We start from the raw sequence: 18150 nt of genomic DNA on the forward strand, positions 1-18150 counted from the left end.
GAAATAGAAGAGATATTTCAAAGAATCTGGTAACTCACAATGTGTTCTCAAAGATGGAGGGTTAGAAGGGACCTCTGGTCCAGTCCCTCATGTCACAAATAATGACCCTGAGACAGAAAGGCTGAGTTTCTTCCCACTGTAGCTCTCCACAACAGGGAAGTCCTAGGTGTAGTTTCTCTCCCTAGCCTAGTCTGTGGGAAATGTTTGAAGATGCCCTCAAGGCTGGCCATACTTGGGGTTATGACAACATTGTATTTCTAACTCTAAGAGAATCCCAGGATTTTAGAATTTGACAGGACCTGAAAGATGATCTAGTCCGCTTTCTTTATTTTACAAATGGGAAGGAACATGGCAATGAATCTACCTACTAGATCTGGAGTTAAAGAGAACTGTGTTAAAACCCTGCCGCTAGTACCGATGAGCAGTGTGACTGTGGGCAAATCACTCATGGAAAAGGGAGAGGACAACGCGTCCACACCTGCCTTAGAGGGGTATTGTGATGTGATCTGTGTCTAACTCTCTGTCTACTTTAAAGGGCTCTGTAAATGTCACTTTGGCTTAGGAAACTGATGGCTAGGGCAGGGAGTGACTCTCCCAAGGTCATACGGGAAGACTTTCTTGATCAATCTTAATTCCTTCTGTTGATTATTTGCCATTTATTCTGTGCTGGGCTTGGCCGTATGTAGCTGTACATCATCTGCCCCATTACTGTGTGAGCACCTTGAGAGAAGACTTGTCTTTTACCTTTCTTTGTACGCTGAGTGCTTAGAACAGTGTCGGGCATATGGGAGGCACTAAATAGCTGTTGTTCATCCTTCCTTTTGGAAGAGGACCAGTGATATCATGGGGTGATGTCTTGACTCATGCATGAATTGGATTACATGAATATTAACTGACAGAGGCAATAAGTTGCTGAGTAGAGACTTGGACCTAGACCTTCTGACTTCAAATTTAGGGTTACTTCTACCAAATTATATTGCCTCCCTCCTCTTTATTTTAATTTTTTTTTGCTTTTTTTGGGGGGGGCAATTGGGGTTAAGTGACTTGCCCAAGGTCACTAGGCTAGTTTTTTGTGTGTTAAGTGTCTGAGGCCAGATTTGAACTCAGGTCCTCCTGACTCCAGAGTCAGTGCTCTATTCACTGCACCACCTAGCCACCCCCTAATTTTTTTTTTGTTAAGTGATTCAATAGCATCTGACTTTTCATGACCTTGTACAACATACGACCCATGGGTTTTCTTGGCAGAGATATTGGAGTGGTTTGCCATTTCTTTCTTCAGTAGATTAAGGCAAACAGAGGTTGAGGTTAAGTGATCCACCCAGGGTCATATAGCTAGAATCTCTGAGGCTGGATTTGAACTCAAGTCTTCCTGACTCTAGGCCCAGCGTTCTATCCACTGAACCACCTAGCTGTTTGCTGCCTCCCTCTACTCCCTCTACTGAGATGGTGCTTGAATGAGTAGTACAGAAAAGCAAAAACTCTAGTCTGGGTTCACATCCTGGCTCTGTGACTTATGATCTGACTTCGTGAAAAGTAATTTAATCTTCTGGGCATCCGTTTCTTCACTTGTAAAAAGAGGGGGTTGGCATTCTGAAGGGCAATTTGGGACTATGCCCGAAGGATTATAAAACTGCTCATATCCTTTGATCCAATAATACCGCTGCTATGTCTATATCCCAAAGACATAAAAAAGGGAAAAGGACATATTTGTGCAAAAATATTTATATTAAAATATTAAATTTATATTTAAAATGTTAAAAAAATGTTTCTATTCTTTGTGGTGGCAAAGAATTGGAAATCAAAGGGATGCCCATCAATTGGGGAATGGCTGAACAAGTTGTGGTATATGAATGTAATGGAATAACATTGTTCCATAATAAATGATGAGCAGGATGATTTCAGAAAAACCTGGAAAGACTTATATGAACTGATGCAGAACGAAGTGAGCAGAATCAGGAGAACATTGTACATAGTAATGGCAATATTATATGATGAAGAATTGTGAATGACTTAGCTATTTTTAGCAAAACAGTGATCTAAGACAATCCCAAAGGACTCATGAGAGAAAGAACTGATACCGTCTGAATACAGACTGTGGAATGCTATGTTTCACTTTTTAAATTTTATTTTCTTTTTTATTCTAGTCTTCTTCTACAACATGACTAATATGCAAATCTTTTACCTGATTGCACATGTATAAACTGTATCAGATTGCTTACCATTTCAGGGAGTTGGGAGGGGAGGGAGAGATGGAGGTAAGGATAGAATTTGGAACTCAAAACTTTTTTTTTTAATGTAAACTTTTTAAATTTAAAAATTTTTCAACATGTAATTGGGGTAAAATAAAATATTACATATAAAAAGAAAAAAAAGGGAGGGGGTTTGGATTAAATGACTTCTAAGGATCCTTCCATTTCTAAAGCTATGATTGTAGTGAACATGAGATAAGAATCTTCCAAGGGAAGGCAGTAAGAGACGGTCGTACTGAATCCCAGTTCCTCTTGGCCCCTCAGACAGGGTGGCATGTATCTCCTCGGAGACACCAGCAGCCCACTCCACCCAACCACCACCCACACCCCCCAAGCTTTTGCCAGCTAAAGCAGAGTGTGGTTGAGGTGAGAAGGCGTGTTTTCCAACCCCCTGTGGTAACCAGATGAAAAGAACCTGAGAAGTGTTATTTTTAACCTCAAGCAGAGGCAGCCCAGGGTGAGCCAGGGCTGCAATTTCAGCCTAGAGTGGCTGGCTTGTTTTTTTTGGACATTCCAGGCGTGAACACTTTGCCCCAGTTACAGCCAAAGCCCGTGGAATGCCACCATCAAGGACAAATCCAACTGCAGCTCAGTCAGTTATTTACTACAAGCCTAAAGCTTCAGCTATCTTGGTCCCACTCCTGGACTGTTTTTATGTAACCCAGAGCTGCCCCTCCCATGACCAGGCCCGTAATGACCCCGGCCACACGTGCTCCCCAGGCATGGAAACTCTTCCCACTAATGGCGTGTGCAGTTCTGGGAGAATTTGCTCCAAGTTTCGGAGGGGAAATGTTTTAATGCTACTTTTCGTAACATGACATTTTGTTAAATGCCTTTGCTGTAAACCGTGTCCTCTGACTATTCAGTCACTGACTGTTTACTTCTCAGTAGAAGGACACAAATCCGTTTACAGCAAAGGCATTTAATAAAATATCATGTTACGAAAAGTAGCAGTAAAATATCAGATATTATTAAATAATAAGCATTTTGTTAAGCACCTACTCTGTGTCAGGCGCTGTGCTAAACCCCAAGGATACAAAGAGTAACAAGAAAAGCATCCATAGGTAGTAAGCTTTTAGAAAGTAAGGGTTATTTTTCATTTGTATTTGGATCTCCAGTGCCTAGAAGAATGTCTGGCACATAGTAGGTATTTAATAAATGCTTATTGGATCAGATTGGTTTAAGTGTAATGTCCAAAGGTAAGATCCTTTGTAGGACTGAGGAGCAGTCAAGGTGTTAAGGGGTCAGCTAAAGATTGTTGATGCTCAGTCATGACCCCCATTTGGGGTTTCCTTGGCAAAGATACTAGAGTGGTTTGCCATTTCTTTCTCCAGCTCATTTTACAGATGAGGAAACTGAGGCAAACAGGATTATGTGACTTGTCCAGGGTCAGGCAGCTACCAAATGCTGAGGCTGGATTTGAACTCAGGTCTTCCTGACTGCAGGTCCGGTGCTTTATCTATCCACTGAACCATCCTCAGCTAAGGCTATCCCAAGTACAAAAAAAATCAAACTGAATTCAGGGAAAGCAGTTCTCTTTATTGCAGCTCTGAAAGGCTGACTGAAAGAACAGAAAACTACAGTTACATTGTGTTCCTTTTCCCCTCCCTCTACCCATGCCCAGACTTCCCTTTGGTGGTTAGAGAATGACTGGTTATTTCATGCAGACCTTCTTAATTACTCATCTTCAGTTCCTCAGAGGTGCTTATGGATAGCAGAAGCTGACTGATTTTTAATTTTTTTTTAAGAGAGCAGTGGGTGAGACTTGAGTGGAAGACTGGACTTTAGGCTTCCTGTTGCAGCCAGTGTCTTTTCCTTCTAAAGAAGGTGATGTGGCCAGAGCCCTGGGAAATGCAGGAAGGAGTCAGGGAAGAAGGGAGCCTCCTAGTCTGAGGACCAGGAGACAGGAAGGCTGGGCACAGCTGGACAGTTGCCTCCCTCTCCCAGTTAAAGCTGTCTGATAAGGCACCTCTTGGGAAAGAGGTGGTTTGGGAGACAAAATATCCAGCGGAACCCAAGAATGTGTTTGGGGTCATTTTGTTTATTTCCCAGCCTCCCTACCTTTCCTTTGATTGGGGAATTTCCATGGCACTATCTACAATTCAGGGAGGAATTTGTTTGCTCGGTCTGTGGTTTCAATAAACACATTGTATGACCTACTTTAACAGGAAAGGCAAATGGTTGTCCTCTCCCACCCCCATCCCGATGTCTAGCCCCGACAGACCTAGTGCTAGGAGGCAGCAGGGTTGCATCCTTCCTTCTCTCTGGGCCAAGAAGATGGAAATGGGTCATGTAAAGGTCCTTTGGGCTGGCAGTCCTCAGGAGATGGTTCAACTCAAGCCCGGGACTTGTAACAAGGCCCCTGGCTCTGTGGATTTGACTGATATCCCTTCTTAAAGGGTTTGTAGGAATGAGAGCCTCCCCTTCTTCTCCTCCCAGAGCCACAGGGGTATAATGGCAGAGAGGTTCAAATCCCACCCAGATAACCATCTTCTAACTTCAGTGTGCCTTGGTTTCCTTATCTGGAAAACGAGGAGATTGGACTTCCAGTTCCAAATCTGTAATTCTTGCTCTCCTTTCTTCCTATCCTAGGAATGGAAGGGTATAATGGGTGAAATTCTATTGCCCTTCCAGGTGGGATGGCTTTGTCTAAGAACCAAGAAAGTCCTACCTGTGAGAGGCATCTAGGCATCATGGAGAGAGGCCTGGAGTTGGAGTCTGAGAAGCTGGATTCCAATGTCAGCTCTGCCACTTACTACCTCTATGGCAATGGGCAGATCACCTCAGTTATCTCATCTGTAAAATGAGGGGGTTGAAACCCAGGCTGAAACCTCACTCTGACAATTCTGGAAATAAACCCCCAATACTTTAGCTCCTCTCCCTTCCTGGCTCTTGCCCAGTCACCCTTTCATGGGACACCCCAGCATTAACACACATACATCATGCTAAGTTAACAACAGTTAAGCGTGGTTTTTTAATAGCTAGCAATGAAAGTGAAACTTTCAGACTCATGGAGAGACAGGAGAGTCACAGGTTATTTTCCTTTCCCAAGAAATACAGAAAAGCAGAGGTGGGGGTAGGATTGCATGGTGGGCTATGAGCTCTTCATCATCCAGAGACCGTGGTCCCTGCACTGAATTGCGATCCGTATTTGTGCCCAGTGTGCTGTCTGGCCTGGACCTGTTCAACTAACGAAAATAATAACTAACATTTATATGGCACTTCCTGTGGGCCAGACACCATACAAATATCACCTCACTCAATCCTCACAATGACCCTGGGAGGTGGGTGCTTTTACAGAAATGAAAACTGAGGCAAACAGAGGTTAAGTGACTTGCACAGGGTCACATAAGCAATAAGCATCCAAGGTCAGATTTGAACTTGGGTCTTACCTGATTCCAGGAGTGGTGTTCTACCTGCTGAGCCTGTCCTCAGAACACCAGAACCCCTGCCACCATGGTCTCTTGCTGCTGTCCATCCTCCGAGTCACTCAGGTTGGCAACTTGGTCTTTTTCATGTTTTAATGCTACATTTTGTAACATGATATTTTATTAAATGCCTTTGCTGTAAACGGATTTGTGTCCTTCGACTGAGAAGTAAACAGTCAGTGACTGAATAGTCAGAGGACACGGTTTAAAGCAACTTGGTCTTTTTCTTGGAATCTCGGATGGCCAAATCTTGTCATTTCCCCCTTGAGCACATCACACTTTCCTACATTTCTTCCTCTCCACTCACACAACCACTGCCTTTAATCTCTCAGCCCCTCTCACCTGGAACTCAGTTCTCTGCTGCTCCAACCCTCTTTCACTCAGCTAGTGAGGGGATTTTTCTAAAGCATAGCAGATCTGTCCTCTGCTGCTCAGAGAGCTTCCGAGGCTCCCTATCACCCCCAAGCTGGGTTCTTCCCAGCTGACCCTCTTCCTACATTCCTAGCATTCTGCTCTTGCTTCCTGCGCTCACTCTGTGATCTGACTCCTCTGGGTCTACTTGTGGCTCCTCAAATGAGACAGACCCTGGCTGTCCCTGACTCTGCCTCCTTACCTCCACTTCCTGGCTTCCTAGTCAGTCTAAGCCTCACATGCTTCAGGAGGCCTTTCCTGGTCTTGTCCAACCCTTGCTCAGCCCACCCCAGCTGTCAGGATTTGGTGAAAGAGTCAGTTTAGAGAATGCAAGAGTGTTACTAAATTTTTATTGGATTGGATGGGAGGGGAATGACTGAGACAGGCTGCCCACAGTTCACTGCCCCCCAATATGGTAGCACACTACCTGAGGTAGGGCAAAGCTATGGAATGAGCAGCATCTGCCCTCAGGGCCTCCCATACTCAATGGGCCAGAGAACCCATATCTACCAGAGCTAATATGACCTGGCCTCCCTCTCATTCCTGGAGAGCATCCCTTTTAAAAAAATTTTTTTTTGTCTTTTTGAGGGGGGAAGGCAGGGCAATTGGGGTTAAGTGACTTGCCCAAGGTCACATGGCTAGTAAGTATTAAGTGTCTGCGGTCAGATTTGAACTCAGGTCCTCTTGACTCCAGGGCCAGGGCTCTATTCACTGTGCCACCTCGCCACCCTGAGAGCATCATTTTTTGTGGCTTCAACGTGACATCTTCCTTCTCCGGTGGGGCGCTGCCCAAGGTCTTTACATTGCCACCTAAATGGAAGCCCTGGGAGCTGCTTGCTATGGAAATCGGGGTTCTAAATGAGCATTTCTTGACATGATGTCACTTTGGGAGAGAGGCAGGGAGGGGGAGAAGGCACCAACCAGCTATGTGATCTCAGGGAACTCACTTCACTTATCTTTGCCTCGGTTTCCTTATCTGAAAAATAAGTGAGTGTACATACTCAGTAGCTTTGAAGGTGTCTTTCAGCTCTAGAGCTAGGATTCTAGAGCACCAGGTCTAGAATCAGGAAGACCTGAGTTCAAATCCAGACACTTGACACTTAAGTAGCTGTGTGACCCTGGGAAAGTCACTTAACCCAAATTGCCTTGCCAAAAAAAAAAAAAAAGAGTAGAAAACGACTAAATAACAGATTTGATCCTTAAAGGGATAAATCAATAACGGTGGGATTTCAAGCATTATCCACTGGCATAGTTGAAGAGAATTGGGGTGAGAACATTTGGCATCATGGAAGCTGTGGTCTTTGGGCATCTGTCACACATGGGCATTTTCAAAGTCCTCATGCCCTACGCCTCTGGGGCTCTTATCATAACTGCCTTCCTTGTTGGTGACTTGATTCATCTTCCCTTTCAAGGTCTATTGTTTCTTGACCTCTAAAGGACCTTGAAATTGGAAGGAACCCCAGAAATAATCACAGCATAATTGGGAAGACTCTGGATTCAAAGCCTGGGAACCTGAGTTTAATTCTGAAGTCTTGTAACCTTTCTTTTTCAAGTAACTTAACTCCTTCCTGAACATCACTTCCTGTGGGCATGGAATGAATCTTAGAAAGGCAAATTGGGGTTCAGGAGACAAGTTTCATAGTTCTGGCTCTGTTTTAGCTATGGGACCTTAGGCAACTTCTGGGACTATCCCAGAGGATAATCCTGCATTTGGCTGTTGCATTTTCTGGGTGGTGGGGAGGAAATGGCCTAGGATTTTGGAATTATGGTCCTTTCTCCAGCCTGGTGGGTGGAGTTTGTCACACCCTGCCTCATCATCAGCTCTTCCAAGGAAATGTCAATGTACCTACAAATTAATTTACATTTCAACATGGGTGTCACGCCAAAAGCACTATAATCAGGACTGGGTTTGAACCGAATTTGACCTCTTTTGGCCTCTGTTTTCTTATCTGTGAAATGGGAAGACTGAAATAAGATGCTCAGTAAGGTCCCTTTTAGCTCAGCATCCTTTGATTTTAAGGGGAGCAGGGATGGGGAGTGAATAAAGTTGTTGAGAGGCAGCATGGCACCAGTGGTGAGAGTCAGAAAGAGCTGGGTTCATATCCTGCTTCAGCTGATTAGTGTGACCATGGGGCCAAACTGCTCAATGTCTCTAGGCCTCCGTCTTTCTTCTACAGAATGGAGAAGGTAGATGAGATGGCTTCAAACTTCCTTTCAGTCTCACATTGCTGGCATATCCAGAAGTGAAGCAACGATATTTATTTAAATGATCAATTCCTGGGAGGCATACTGGAAGGCTCTGGAATTGGAGGATATGTGGGTGGAGATCTCTAAGCAGGAAACCAGGGAGGTGGGGGAAGGTACCTAGGTTTCCTTCCAAGTGGCAGCCAGATCTTGAGGGCAGATAGAAAGAGGAAATGCCCAAGTCAAAAACTACTCTCTAATCTTATCCCAGGGGGACAGAGGCTAAAAATTTCTGAATGCTTGGTGGGATTTCCTTGGTAACATCTCCTAGGTTATAAAGGAAATAGATGTTAGTTGGAGAGAATGACATGCCCTTCCTGATAATAATCCCACAGAATATATTTGTACATGTGTGTGCGTGTGAGATCTCCACCATTTGAGGACCAATCTGCTCTCTTCCAAGTAAGAACAGCAGGGCCTTTAGGAGGTAGCTAGAAGGGAGAGTCGAATCTGTTCTAGGCCTTGGGGGTGGCATGTGCAAATGAACAGAGATAGGAGAAAACAAGATGAGACAAGGAACACTGATAGTCTGGTGTGACTGGAATGTAGAACAGATGAAGGGAAATTGTGTGAAATAAGATTGGGAAAGTAGATTATAACCTGATCACGAAGAGACAAATACCACACTATAAAATTTATCTTGAAGTCAATAGGGAGCCCCCGAAGGTGTGTGATGATGATGGGACTTGCAAATTAGCTTATTAAAATTTAAGTTTAATGTGTATGTTTTCTCTTCTGATACCACAGTGGTTTCCTATCATACATAGCACCTACTGCCCCATTCAATGCTCTTTTATGACAAAAGAAAACACTTAAGCAAAACCAAGCAACAAAATGACATCTGACAGTATATGGGACGTCCTGTAACTAACCTGATTTCAATGGCCTTTAATCACTATTTTTGTGAAATATAATCATTGTATAGATGGTGTTCCTAGTTCTAGTTACTTTGTCCCACATCAGATCATACAAGTCTCAGGGAATTAGATCTGGAATCAATGTAAAGAAGGATAGGGGAGAAAAAGCAGGGAGACCAAAAGTCCAGGCAGACACTGACAAAAATGTCATAATGAATGCCTAAAGCAGAGTAATAGCTTTGGGTGGGAAGGAAGGAATGGGTGAGAGATACTGGTGATGTAGATAGGCCTTACTGCTGCCACAATGTGGCAGGAAGGGAGAGGGAAGAACCCAAGAAGACCCTTTCAACTTTCAAGCCTGGGTGTCTCAGAGAGGGAGATGGAGGAGGGCGTCAGCAGAAATAAGGGAGCTGGGTTTCTTGGGGAAGATGGGTAATTTGGTTTGGGATGTGTTGAGTTTGAGATTGTGACAAATATTTGTCAAAACCAAAACACCATGAAAACAATTGCAGAATGCACCACCACCATAGAGGGTGAGGGGTTAGAGAAATTCCCACTGAAGGGCCAGAGCCCCAGGACTCAGATGAGTTTTAGATCAAGAGCCAGTATGACACAAAGGGGAGACTGCCCTGTTATCTATGGAACCAGGGAAGCAGGGCAGGGGTGTGTCTAAACTACCTAGTACTGAGTGAAGAAGGAGGGTCAGGGAGACAGGGAACTTAACCTTTAATTTTCCAGTTCAGAAAAAGACTGAAGAGAGAGGTTGGGAGCATGCTTTTCAGTCCAAATTATCTCCCCCAGGAGAGCAGGGACTTTTTCATTCTTGCCTTTCTTGACAGAGAATTTGCTGAGAGTGAATCAATGTATTCACCAAGAAAGGTGGTACTTTCATGTCCTGGCCATGAAAGGCCTACAGCCTCAGAAGTTCATGTCTGATCCAGGGCAGAAGATGGCTCCTGGAAACTCATTGGTCTTGTCTGCATATGTATGTCCAATTTCACTCCCGAGGTCCTCCTCCTTTCAGGTGGCATCCTTCATCCAGCAGGGCTCTGAAACTACAGTTGTTCATTCTATCAGACCTTTGTCATGGGGACACTTTGGTTTTCCCAGGCTCTCCTCTCATGGACTCTGTCTGAGTCTTCTGTTTTTTTTTTTTCTTTTTGGAGGGGAGAAGGCAGGGCAATTGGGCTTAAGTGACTTGCCCAAGGTTCACATGGCTAGTAAGTATTAAGTGTCTGGGGCTAGATTTGAACTCAGGTCCTCCTGGCTTCAGGGCCAGTACTCTATTCATTGCACCACCTAGCCGCCCTCTGAGTCTTCTAAGAAGCTATTCCCCCCCCCCCCTTTCCTGGATGAGATGATTCTGTAGCACTATTCCTTCCCCTCCGTTTCCAAACCACTTTTAGGGACATGCTGTTACCCTGTAAAGAAAACTTCCAGGCCAGTGGAGGAAATTTCTTTCAGAAAGAACAAAGTCCCTTAATCCAGATTTATTGAATTGCATAATTTCACAGACTCCATTTGGAAATTTTCTCACCTCCTTGGCAGGAAGTGAGAGAGATAGCTTCTCCTATCTGATGATTCTTCCTGTTCCCTTGGCCCTACCCTGATTTATGGCCATAGCACAGTTCACAAATTCTTGTTGGGCCTATACAAACGAGTAGCTGGGGAGAAATGAGACAATCCAAGTTCTGGGAACAAGTTCTTGTCTCTTCCTGCCTTTTTATATACTACTGAACTACCCAGCACAAAGCATGTAAGGAATGCTTAATTTATACCTGAAAGGGATCACACTTAGTTCATTCTCTCTGTCTTTGCCCCTTTATGACCCTCAACTCTGCTGAAGTCCAGTGCCTCATTTTACATATGGGGACATTGAGACCAAGAGAGCAGATAGGATCTGCCCAAGGTCAAATAGTTGATGGGATAGCTGGGTCTAGAGCCCTGATCTCCTGGCCCTGGCACAGTATAATATGACACTAAGGTGTCTGTCAGTTGGGTTCTGCTGCTTCTAGCTCCAGACATATTGTCCTCTGGGGACTTGGATCTAAAGGAGAATGCTCTTTCCTTCCCTCCTTACTTCTTCATTGTTCCTTCTGTTCTCCTTCCAGTTTAAAATCTTAAGGTCATCAGATCTAGAGCCGGAAGAGAGAATCTAGGCCACCCTCTTCATGCCATTGAGAGTACGAACAAACTGACGCCAAGAGATAGGGTCTGGCTCGCCCGCTGTCAGACACACGTAGGACATTACAGAGACCTCCTGACTACAAATGGAATCCTCTTTCTACTACCTTGTTTATCCTTTCTCCCTTTCTTCAAGCAACAAGCATTTATCAAATGTCCAGTGTGTGCCAGGACCAGGGCTAGGAAGGGGGCATACAAAGACAACAGGGTTTCTGCCCCAAAGGAGCTTGTATTCCATCCAGAGAAACAATGTGTAAAACCGCAAGGAGAATATCTATATCTATACAATATGTGTGTACATCATATATATATATATATATATATATATATATATATATATAGAGAGAGAGAGAGAGAGAGAGAGAGAGAGAAGGGGATATTTGATTAAGGTGTAGTCAAGGAAAGCTCCATGCAGGAAATGAGGCTGGAGAAGGGAGTCTTCCAGCCATGGGAGAATGGCTTGTGCAAAAGTAAAGAAAGAGGGATTGGATATGGAATGCTGTGTATGAGGAAGGAAGGGAGGGAGGGAGGGAGGAAGGAAGGAAGGGAGGAAGAGAGGGAAGAAAGAAAAAAGAGAAGGGAAAAAGGAAACAAAGGAAAAGGAGGGAGGAAAGAAAGGAGAGGAGGGAAGGAAGGAAAGAAGGGTGGAAACACTTATTATGTCCCTACTATGTGCCAGGCACTGTGCTAAGCATTTTACAAATATCTCATTTGATCCTCACAATAACCCTGGGAAGTAGGTGCTATTACTACCCCCCCCCCACTTGACAGTTAAGGAAACTGAGTCAGACAGAAGTTAAATGACTTGCCCAGGGTGACCCAGTTAAGAAGCTTCTGAGGCTGTACTTGAACTTGGGTCTTCCTAAGACCACGCCCACTGCTCTATCCACTGCAATGCCCAATAGGTCTGTTTAGCTGGACTGTATTGCTTCATGAAAGAGGGAGATGTGTGATAAGTCTGGGAAGGCAGTCTTAGAGCCAGAGAGCCACGTCTCTGATGGGCAGTTGCCAGGTAACTTTCCTCTCATCTTCTCCAGCATGTGCTCTCAGAAGCTCTCTGTGGCTTTTATTAAATGCACCTCGGCTGCTATTACATTACAGGACTTAATCTCACACCAGGCATACCCTGGCTTCCTTCCAGGCTGGGCAAGGGGCCAGAAGCAGCAGCACTCTCCCTGGCAGCTCTGGGCTTTGGTTAAGAGTCAGAGTATTTGCTGCTGGATACAAATGCTCCAGAATGTTATTTTGACCCCACTGGGGACTCTGGATAGCTTCTGTCTCTGGCAATAGAAGCCAGGGTCTCTCTGAGCCTGGGAAGAAGTCATCTGAAGCCAGGGCTCTCCTAGTCAGGTCTAAGGGAGCCTAGGACATGTGTAGGCTTTGGGGCTGGAGCGAAGTGGGATGGGATTGGGGGATGGAAGACTGGCTCAGAGAGCAAAGGGGAAGGAAGTAGCCCCAATTGAAATGTCTTAGCTTTTGCTTTGACTCAATCTACTCTCTCCATACTGCCGTTCCTAAACCTTGGAATACATTCCCTCCTCACCTTCTCCTCACTCGTTTAAGACTCAGGTCAAACTTAACTTTCTATACAAAGGCTTTCCTGATTTCCCACAGCTGGTAGAGCCCTCCTTCCCAAACTATCTTATATTTATTTATATTGATTTTGTGTAACTTGCCTATGTCCAGAAGTGGGGTTGTAAATTATTAACAACTGGCTTTGGAGTGGGGGGAGGGAGGGAATGTATATCAATCACACTTCTATGTTTAATCTGAATTAGTAATTTCCTCATCAGTTTCTTAAGCTTAGACAATCAACAAAACAACAAATCAAGTTCCAATTTGTAGCATTTGTTAATTTCAGAGGCAGAAATACACTGAAAATTTAATAATTGGCTCTTCTGCCCTCCCCTTTATGTCTTTTCCTCCCCCATTAGAACATAAATTCCTGAAATTTAGGGATTGTTTCATTCCTAGTGTAAGGATTAGGTTGTTACCACCCCAAATTAATCATAAAAGACCCAGAAATCTCAATTGAACAATCAGCAAATCAAAAGTAAAATAGAAGGGAATAAACACAGTAACTTAAGGTTGGATAAACCCAAAGAAGCTAGCTCACTATTTGACAAAAACTACTAGGAAAATTGGAAAGCAGTTTGACAGAAACTAAGTTTAGACTAATAAGAAAGGAATGTTGTTGGATCTACAGATGGAGAGAATGCATGACTGAAAAGAAGGGGGGGGCAGAGAGAGAGAATCATAAAAGATAAAATGGACATTTCTTATTACATACAACTTAAAAGGTTTAATATAAACAAAATCAATGTAGCTAAAATTAGAAGGGAAGCAAGTAATCAGGAAAAAAATCTTTGTAGCAAGTTCCTCTGGCAAAGATCTCACATTTCTAAGATATGTAGGTGACTGATTAAAATTTACAAGAATCACAGCCATTCCCTAGTTAGTAAATGGACAAAGAATGAGAATTGGCATTTACAGAGGAAGAAATTTAAGCTTTCAGTAGCCATATGACAAAATGTTTCAATTTGCTAACAATTAGAGAAATGCATATTAAATTAATTCTAATTAATTCTACCTCATACCTATCAGATTGGCAAGGCTGACAGAAAGGAAAATGAAAAATGTTGGAACGACTGTGGAGAAACAGGTACATTAAAGCCCTTTTGGTGGAGCTATGAATTTGGTTCAGCCATATCTGGTAGGCAGTTTGGAACTAAATTGTGTTTACCCTTTGACCCAGTAACATCATTACTGTCTAAACTCCAAAGAGTCAAAGAGGAAAAGGACCCTGAAGGGGCAAGGTAACTCCTCTATGAGGAATAAGGTTATATAAACCAAGGCCCCAACTCAATATGGCCTTTTTATTACCCTGAGCTGTTTGGGCACAGAGGATCCTGAGAACGTGAGGGCTGCTCTTCTCCTGGGACCCTGGCCACATCCTTGAGAAGACATATGATAACTGCCTAACTCCTGGAACTAGCCATTCCAAGGAAATATCGTTCTTGGGGGGGCCTTGGAGGGATTGGCCTCCATTCTAGGCCTCACACAAAAATACGATGCTTGCTAAAAACACCTGGCAGTATGCCCTCTTTGTTCTCAACACTACTTAAACTGTAAGATTCAGACCCCAAATTGGAATCTCACCCATGTAGGAGAAGTCCTGTCAGGGACCCTCCTGAGCGGGACCCTGAGGACTGTACCCGGGATTCCCCAGCTTATGTGGTCAGGTGTTGGTGCTTCCCCGAATGGGTGGTGATTGTAAATATGTGTGTGTGTGTGTGTGTATATATATATATATATATATGTATATATATGTTAATTAAAATTGCTCTTATCTTACTATTCCTAAGCCTTTTACTCTGTTATCTCCTGTTTCCTTCCCATTCATCTATATTCTAAATAAACTATATTGGAGCTTTTGAAGTGCCCAGTGTTCCATTCACGCGAATCCTGAACCTCCTTAATCGGACAGACCCATATCTAGAACAACATTTATAGCAGCTTTTTTTGTTTTTGGCGTGGTGACAAAGAAAACAAAGGAGTGCCTATCAGTTGGGGAATAGCTGAACAAATTACAATCTGTGAATATAATGGAATATGGTTGTTCTGTAAGAAATACTGGAGATTATTTAATTTCATTTTTTTTACTTAATGAAAATTTACATTTCTCACAACTACCTCCCCCAGTGAAAAAAAAAAGAAAAACAAAATATTTGAAATAAATATGTATAGTCAAGCAAAACAAATTCTCATATTGGCCATGTCCAAAAAAAATGCATGTCTCGACTTCACCCTGAATCCAATCATATGTCAGAAAGTAGGTTGCTTTTGTCTCTATGAGTCATCTGAAATTGTGGTTGGTCTTTGCATTGATGAAAGTTCCTACAGCTTTAAAAAATGTTTGTCTTTACAATATTGTTGCTATTGTATAAAATATTTTCCAAGTTCTTCTTACTCACTCAGCATCTGTTCATGTAAATCTTTCCAGGTTTCTCTGAAACTGTACCCTTCATTATTTTCTTAAAGCATAGATAGAAAACCATATACTCTCTGTGATCCCCTTGAACTCTCAAATCTCTCCAAAACAGAAATTATGCACCAAAGAAAATTCAGCTGTTGACATGATTTAGGATACCTGGAATCTAAAAGAAAGTTAAAAACCCAAACCCAAACCCATGAATTGACTTCTATACCAAGCTCCCTCAGCACCCCTACCCCCATACCACTAGTAGCAAGTCTGCTAGTTTGTTGTGAACCCATATGGGTTCACAATAAAGCCTATCCCCACACGCTGAACCATCTCCCTTTCCTTTTTCCAGTACCATTGAGATAGATGCCAAGGGGCTGTAGAAGGCTTCTAAGGCCGGGACAGATAGCTGCAGTCCAGAGAATAGAAATCCTCACTGGGAAGCTTGCTATGAAAACATACAGCCAGGACTTCAGTGGTTAGCATTCTGGGCAGTGAAAGATTTCTGCAGAATAGCCAGGAAGTGGGGAAAAGGAGCTTGAAATAGAGCTCAAAACCGCATCCCACTCTGCCCGTCTTCCCAGAGCCTCTGGGACCCAAGCTACAAAAGTCTACACCACAGCACCAGCGTGCTGGTTGTGAGCTCTGAACAGGAATGAGGCAGATATAGTATTGGTTCTCCTGCCCACCCCCTGCAGGCACTCCACTAAACCTGAGGGAATGTATTCAGCAAACAACTGGGGCCTGTTCTCATCCCCCAAAGTCACTTGGGCCCAAGACCTACGCTAGTTTGCATGAAGTTTCCAGTGTGAGAGAAGGCTGAGATGCTTTGAGATTCATTCCCCAAGAAAATCACCATCAGAGGAGAGTGAGCCAAAAAGTGAGCAACGTGGGTGTGGGGAGGTGGGGTGCAGACAGTTACCATGGAAAACATTAACAGTAGAAAGAAATATGACTTCTGTACCTAGTAGTTCAGGCATCTATGAATAAATATTGCCAAACAAAGGAAAATGATCCATCACTTGATGAGGCAGAAGACCCTGTAGAATTTGGGGAGAATATAGAACCACAACATGCTATCCTTGAGTGGTTTAAAGGAGAACTGAAAATTATGGAAGCAGAATTTATGTCCTGTACAGCGAAAATAATGAGCAGAACAGAAAAGCTAGAATTTGTAATGGCAAGTCTCACTGAAGAAACAACAGAATTAAATAACCTTCTGTTTGATAAAGTGGAAATATAAATTTCCAAGGAAAAAATCCTTATTTGATTTGAAACTGTTGGGAAAACTGGAAAACAGTCCAGTAGAAATTAGGCTTAGACCAATACCTTACACCAGGGATAGTGAACCTGCAACCTCGAGGCCACATGTGGCCCTCTAGGTCCTTAAGTGCAGCCCTTTAAATCCAAATTTCTGTGAAGTTTGTGGACCTAGAGAATCACAAGTGGCCTTGAGGCTGCAGGTTCCCCACCCCTGCCTTACACTATATTCCACAATATATTCTAAATGGAAATGCAGTCTTAACATTGATACTATAAAAAGACTGGAAAAGAAATAGATCATATACCTCTTACAGCTGTAGGTAGGAGATGCATTCTTTTTTTAAAAAAAATTAATTAATTTTTAGTTTTCAACATTCTCTTCCATAGGATTTTGAGTTCCTGCATTTTCTCCCCATCTCTTCCCTCCCCCCACCCCACAATGGCACGCAATCTGATATAGGCTGTACATATACATTCATATTAAACCTATTTTCACATTAGTGATGTTGTAAAGAAGCATTAGAACCAATGGGAGAAACCACGAGAAAGAAGAAACAAACAAAAAGAGAGCGAGAGCAATATTATTTGCTCTCTCATCTGCATTCGGACTCCATAGTTCTTTTTCTGGAAGTGGACAGTGTCTTCCATCATGAGTCCTTTGGAGCTGTCTTAGATCCTTGCATTGCTGAGAAGATTCAAGTCTATCAAAGTTAGTCATTGCACAATGTGGCTGTTACAATGTGCTCTTGGTTCTGCTTACTTTACTCAGCATCAGTTCATATAAGTCTTTCCAGGTTTTGGAGATGTAGTCTTAACCAAACAAATGGTTGTTGTTCAGTCATTTTCAGTTGTATCTGACTCTCCATGACCCCATTTGGGGTTTTCTTGGCAAAGATACTGGAGTGGTTTGCCATTTCCTTCTCCAGCTCATTTTACAGATGAGGAAACTAAGACAAAAAGGGTGAAGTGATTTGCCCAGTTAGGAAGTGCCTGAGACAAGATTTGAACTTAGGAAGATGAGTCTTCCTAACTCTAGGCCCCCTGCTCGATCCACTCCACCCCCTAGCTGTACCAACCAAATGAGATAAAAACAATTACAAAAGATAAAATAAATAACTTTGATTGCACTTAAGCAGAATAGCTTCTGCACAGACAAAATTAAGACAACTTGGATAGGAAGGGAGATGGCTGAATGGAAAAAGTTTTTGTATCAAATTTCTCGGATAAGAATTTGATATTCAAGATATATATGTACACATATATGGATGCATGCATGTATGCACACCTATAAATATCATATCTATGTATGTATACATATATGTAATGTGTATGTGTGTACATGTGTATCACTAATGGGCATTCTTCAACTGACGAATAGTCAAAGGATATGGACAAACAGTTTTTAAAAGAAGAATTGCAAAGTATTCACAACCACACATAAGAATGTTCTAAATTACTAATAATAAGAGAAATGAAAATTAAAACAACCAGAAAGTTTCATGTCACACCCTGAAAATTGGCAAAAATGATAA

General features: G+C 42.9%; 1 long non-coding RNA gene across 1 annotated transcript in view; it reads right to left on the reverse strand.

Moving 5' to 3' along the window:
- Positions 1-5641: 5641 nt before the first annotated feature.
- The window catches only part of LOC138171546 (uncharacterized), a 72789-nt gene continuing 60280 nt past the window's right edge, over positions 5642-18150 (reverse strand). Inside the window, exon 3 of the long non-coding RNA XR_011170914.1 lies at positions 5642-5775. This is a non-coding gene — a long non-coding RNA (uncharacterized lncRNA). The remainder of the gene's footprint in view (positions 5776-18150) is intronic.

Source organism: Petaurus breviceps, unplaced genomic scaffold, assembly GCF_028583685.1.
Source record: "Petaurus breviceps papuanus isolate PSGF00001 unplaced genomic scaffold, PetGlider_PUasm1.0 446, whole genome shotgun sequence".
NCBI classification, from domain to species: Eukaryota; Metazoa; Chordata; class Mammalia; order Diprotodontia; family Petauridae; genus Petaurus; species Petaurus breviceps.